This window comes from Gossypium hirsutum, chromosome A04, assembly GCF_007990345.1.
Source record: "Gossypium hirsutum isolate 1008001.06 chromosome A04, Gossypium_hirsutum_v2.1, whole genome shotgun sequence".
Classification (NCBI taxonomy): Eukaryota; Viridiplantae; Streptophyta; class Magnoliopsida; order Malvales; family Malvaceae; genus Gossypium; species Gossypium hirsutum.
In genome coordinates this window covers 66,946,598-66,952,304 of record NC_053427.1, presented here as the reverse complement: position 1 = coordinate 66,952,304, position 5,707 = coordinate 66,946,598, and the positions used below count along the sequence as shown (strand labels likewise).

Genomic DNA, 5,707 nt, shown 5'->3' with positions numbered 1-5,707 from the left:
CGAAAGGGATAATAACATAGGTTAGGGAGTCTCACGGATCAAGTTAAGTGAATAAATTGTCCAGTTCAGAGTCAGATAACAAGTGAAATCTAGGTGGATTCCTCCTTGGGTGTCCTCTTTATCAATTTCTTCTCTTCAAGTCTTTTTCCAAATTTTCTCTTTGCTTTAATTAAATTAGTTAATTAGTTTAGATAATTAGTTTAATAAACAAATCCTTTTATTCCTAGGCTAGATAATAAAAAGATAGTTATTATTGGTACTTTTGGTTCCCTTGGGTACGATATCTGGTCTTGCCATTACTATACTATTGTTCGATAGGTGCGCTTGCCTTTTCATCGTGATAATAGTTAGTCTAGGTTTGATCTTCATTATAAATATTTATTACTTGTTACAAATCATGCAATCAAGTTTTTGGCGCCGTTTTTGAGGAACTGAAATATTAGGAACACTAAATTTTTATTACTTTAGCCATTTATTTTTCTTGCAATTTTATTTTATTTTATTATTTATTAATTTACTTTTTCTTTCTCTTGGCAGGTTTTTATAGTTTATGACTAGAAGAAACCCATCAGGACCATTACTTTTTGACGAAGAAATTGACCGCACAATTCATAGAAATCAAAGAGAAATAAGGCGTAGTTTATGATTCACGGAGAACGAGCGAGAAGATGATACTCAAACCCCAACCGAAGAGATGGCCGAAAACCCAGGCGATCAGCTGCCTCCTGCAATTGCAGCTAATCAAAATCCTGCTCCACGTACTATGTATGACTATACTAAACCTTCTTTAACAGGAACTGAGTCTAGTATAGTTAGACCTGCTATTGCTGCGAATAATTTCGAACTAAAACCTAACACAATTCAGATGATACAACAGTTTGTTCAGTTTGATGGTTTGTAGAAAAAGGATCCCAACACGCACTTGGCGAATTTTCTTGAATTTTCCGATACATTCAAAATCAATGGTATTTCTGATGATGCCGTTCATCTTCGGTTATTTCCCTTTTCACTGAGAAACAAAGCCAAGCAGTGGTTGAACTCGTTACCACGAGGGTCTATCACTACTTGGGAACAAATGACCTAGAAATTTTTACTAAAATATTTTTCGCCAGCTAAAACGGCTAAATTACGTAATGATATCTCTTCTTTTGTGTAGATGGATTTAGAAACACTTTACGATGCATGGGAGAGATACAAGGACTTACTGAGAAGGTGCCCTCACCATGGGTTACCTCTTTGGCTGCAAGTTCAAACGTTCTACAATGGTGTGAATCCCTCAACAAGACAAATGATTGACGCAGCTGCTGGCTGAACCATCGATAATAAAACACCGGAAGATACCTATGAATTCATAGAAGATATGTCACTGAACAACTGTCAGTGGCAAGTTATGTAGACAAAGCCAACGAAAACAGCCGGCAATTATAACATCGATTCAATCACCATGCTCTCTAATCAGGTAGAACTTTTCAATAAAAAGATTGATAGTTTTCTTGGTTCTACGCAGGTACATCCAGTAATAAGGTGTGACTCAAGTGGAAGAGGTGTGCATATAGAATACCAATCCTTCAATCCTACAACTGAAGAAGAACAAGTCAACTATATGGGTAACAATAACTTTAGATCCCAAAATAACCCATACAGTAATACTTATAATGCAGGTTAGAGGAACCACCCAAATTTCTTCTGGGGTGGTCAAGGGAATCAAAAGCCACAAAATCCTCAGGGTTTTCAACAGCCACCTTATCAACAAGAGAAGAAACCAAACCTTGAGGAGATGCTTTCTAAATTCATCTCGGTGTCAAAAACCCATTTCCAAAATACCAAGACAACACTTGAGGATCAACAAGCATCGATCCAAGGACTTGAAACTTAGATAGGCCAGCTATCCAAACTAATCTCTGAACGACCACAAGGTAGCTTACCAAGTAATATAGAACCTAATCCGAGGGAACACCTCAATGCAATTAGCACTCAAAATAAAGACGGACTCATTGCACCCGAGCCAGAAATACAGCAAAACAATGCGATGAACAAAGGACAAGAAAAGGTAAACAATAATGATCCCAAACAGGTAAGTACGAATCATGAACCTCGTGTGCCATATCCTAAAGCGATGACGAAAGACAGAATAGAAGAACAATTCAGTAAGTTTGTCAAACTCTTAAAGAAATTACATATTAACTTACCCTTTATTGAAGTTCTTTCGCAGATGCCCAACTCAGCAAAATTCTTAAAGGAACATCTGAGCAATAAAAGGAAATTAGAGGCTGCATCGTATGTGGAACTCAATGCAGTCTGCTCAGCTATTTTAAAGAAGAAGCTACCTAACAAATTGAAAGATCTAGGGAGTTTTACAATTCCTTGCTTAATTGGTAGTTTATCTGTGAATAATGCTTTAGCTGATCTAGGGGAAAGTATAAATGTTATGCCCTATAAAATGTTTAAATGAGTCGGTCTCACTAAACCCAAACAGACTAGGATGAGCATACAATTGGCTGAAAAAACAGTTAGATTTCCTAAGGGTATTATTGAAGATGTTCTAGTTAAAATTGATAAGTTTATTTACCCAGTAGATTTTGTCGTCTTAGATATGGATAAGGATAACGAGGTACCTTTAATTTCAGGAAGACCCTTTTTAGCAACTACCAGAACCATTATTAATGTAGGCACAGGAGAGCTAACATTTCGTGCAAGTGATGACGCAGTAACACTTCAAGCACGCGACTCAGTCAAAACCTCTAAAACTTAAGATAACGCTATAAAACCTGTCGATGATAAAACTAATACTCAATCATCCTTGCAGGAACACCCTCGAACCAAGACAACGAAGATAGTGCACTATTATCATGTAGAGAACAAAGACACCCATGAGGAACGCAGGCTTCAAATAGAGGAGCTAGATGAATGGCGAGCAGACAAATCGAGAACACGTGATAAATTGAAACTACACCAAAACAAGCCCGATACCTCTCCTAATCAACTTCAGGTTGGCGATAAAGTCTTACTGGATGTCGCAGATCCCCACATTTTCACTACCACACCAAATGAGGAAATCGCTTTTACGATACTCAGTATTTTCCCATTCGGTACGGTTTAGGTGAATCATCCCAAGTTCGACACTTTTAACATAAACAACACCCGATTAAAACTTTATTGTAAGATTGACAGTAGGAACGAGGAGTATGAACTCCTCAAATCACCATGATGAATCAACAGAGAGGTAAGTCGAGCTTAGACTATAAATAAGCACTTTTCGGGAGGCAACCCAAGCACTAACATATTTTGATTTCTTTATTTTTAACTTCTCACACTTCGAATCAATTAATTTATTCTTTAAATTGCAAAGTTTTTCAGCACACATGCCCAGGCACACTAGCGTGCCTAAAGCCATGGCCAAACAAGGGAAGAGATACGACTGTGCGATACGGCCGTGTTGAAGCAGGACATGATTTCCCCAAAACACGGGGTGCGATAAATCCCCACAGCTGTGCGACATGGCCGTAGGTGAACTTGATAGGAAAAACACGGGCGTGGGGATAGAAAACCACGGGCATGCCAGGGACAAGGCTAGATTCTGTTTCTTCGACACGGGCGTGCGACATGCCCGTGCCATTCAGCCGTACACAACAATACACGGATGTGCTACCATAAAACACAGGCATGGGAGAAGCGAACAAAGCTAGGCACAACCGTGCGACATGGCCGTGTTTGACACACGCCCAAGACACACTAGCATGTGATAGTAGCCGGGCACGACCTAACTCGCAAAATTTGAAAACCACGGGCTCACCCTCAAAGTACACGGGGGTGGCCTTAGGCCATGTGACCCTCCTCTATATAAACAAACCACTGTTCATCTTCTTCCTCCTTTCAAAACCCTATCCAAAATCTACCCTCCCCTAACCTCTAATCCCTATTCCAGCCACCATTCCCTAGATTCTCAATTTCCTAACCCCCAAACCACCCTCAAATCCACTCCCCTTGCATTAATCCCCATTTTCCCCTTCCTATACCCTCTATTTTTCCCACCACACGGCTTCCTCTCCGCGTCACACGCCCATGCTCGCCACCGCACGCCCGTGCACCGCCTTACAACAGCCTTTGGTTGACTTTCTCAACCTTATTTTTCCAATTTGTGTTGCTACATTAGTATTCTACATGCTTGGCATAGATATTGTTACTAATACAAATATGTTTTAGACAAGTTAGGAATTGGCTTTAGAATTTTCTATATTTGACTTGTTTAAGCTACTAAATAGCATATACTAATTTTAGGCCTATTGCTTAACTACTGATGTATCTTGGATTCTATCAATTTTTAGGTACATTATGTCATCATCAAGAGGCAAGAAGGTCGCGGTCCCTTCCTCGAAGAGACGTAGGGGACCAGGTTCTTCCTCGATACGTGCTACAGCCGAAGTTTGGCACCCGTTCCTTGAATTTCAGTAAGCTTTGCAGGAGGAGCTATTTCAGATACTACACGCACGACCCATCACAACAGGTCACTGCATCGACTGGGCTACCGTAGAGCAAGTCCAGCTCGCTGATGCCATCCACGCCCTCCTGTCTACAGAACCATGGGAACGACTTCCAAGCAAAGTTGCTAGGAATATTTTACAGAATGAGGAAACAAAAGGGAAACAATACCTCACGAGTGCCATGTTCAACGACCCAATTTCTTCATCTAGCCAAGAACAATGGCAGCTACCACTTTCCCCGAACACTCCATCCTCAAAATCAAGCTCCACATCCATATAACAGGGAGTTTCGCCTCCTTTCCTCTTATGATTTTCTTTATTTTGAATAATCTATCTCTGTACATTGAGGGAAATGTACATCTTAAGTGTGGGGGTTGAACATGAAACCTAACTTTTTGCATTATTCTCAAATCCCTGAATTTGGTCTTGTACTTAAGTGATTTTCTCATAATATTGATAGAATGAATTTTGATAGATCTATAATTATTGTTGATATGTCGTGAATTAGACCAAGGGAATTATGCATGATTATTTGATTATAGGACCTTAAAGAATCGAGCATGATAAGTTGATATTTTGAGAAATAAAATTTTTAGACTATTTCACCTAAATTGAGGTATTATCTTGAAATCCTAAGTATACAGAAATGACATCAAAAACCCAAAATTTTGGTGAGATTTTTGAGCCTTTTGAGCATATAGCTTTCTTTCTTGCTCACTTCTTTTATGGTTTGAGTGTGTCAACATTGAACTGTTATTCTAGAACTTACTTCGATTATACATGTCGAGATCACACGTATGATTTGATATACTGAGATGATAAAGGCACTTAGGATTTAACCCATTTACTCCATAAAAAAGCCTTCCCACATAATTAAACCCTTAGCGAACCCCCTTTAAGCCTACTAACCTTTTTGTTTTTTTTTATTAACCCTTATCATTAACCCATTAACCCATTATTGTTGAAATCCTCTTACTTAATTTACCTTTTTATCGAGATTAATTTTAATATTATTACCTAACTATGTTCCCATTTTTTGTTACTGAATGATGAAGTATGATTTCTGTATTGTATTGACTTGATTTGTTCTTAAAAAAAAATAATGTAATTCTCAGCAAGCTAAAGTTGTCATGAACTCATGTAAAATAGTTCTAGATATTTGTTTGTGGTTCAGTAATTAAGTTTTTGATAGTGGGGTAACATATTGAAATTATCTCGATTCTAAC

At 38.6% G+C, this 5,707-nt stretch overlaps 1 non-coding gene across 1 annotated transcript; it reads right to left on the bottom strand.

Annotated features, from left to right (window-relative positions):
* Window positions 1-1,123: 1,123 nt before the first annotated feature.
* Window positions 1,124-1,230, bottom strand: LOC121228545 (small nucleolar RNA R71). Its single transcript, XR_005926121.1, has one exon. It is a non-coding gene; the product is annotated as a small nucleolar RNA R71 (small nucleolar RNA).
* Window positions 1,231-5,707: the final 4,477 nt, after the last annotated feature.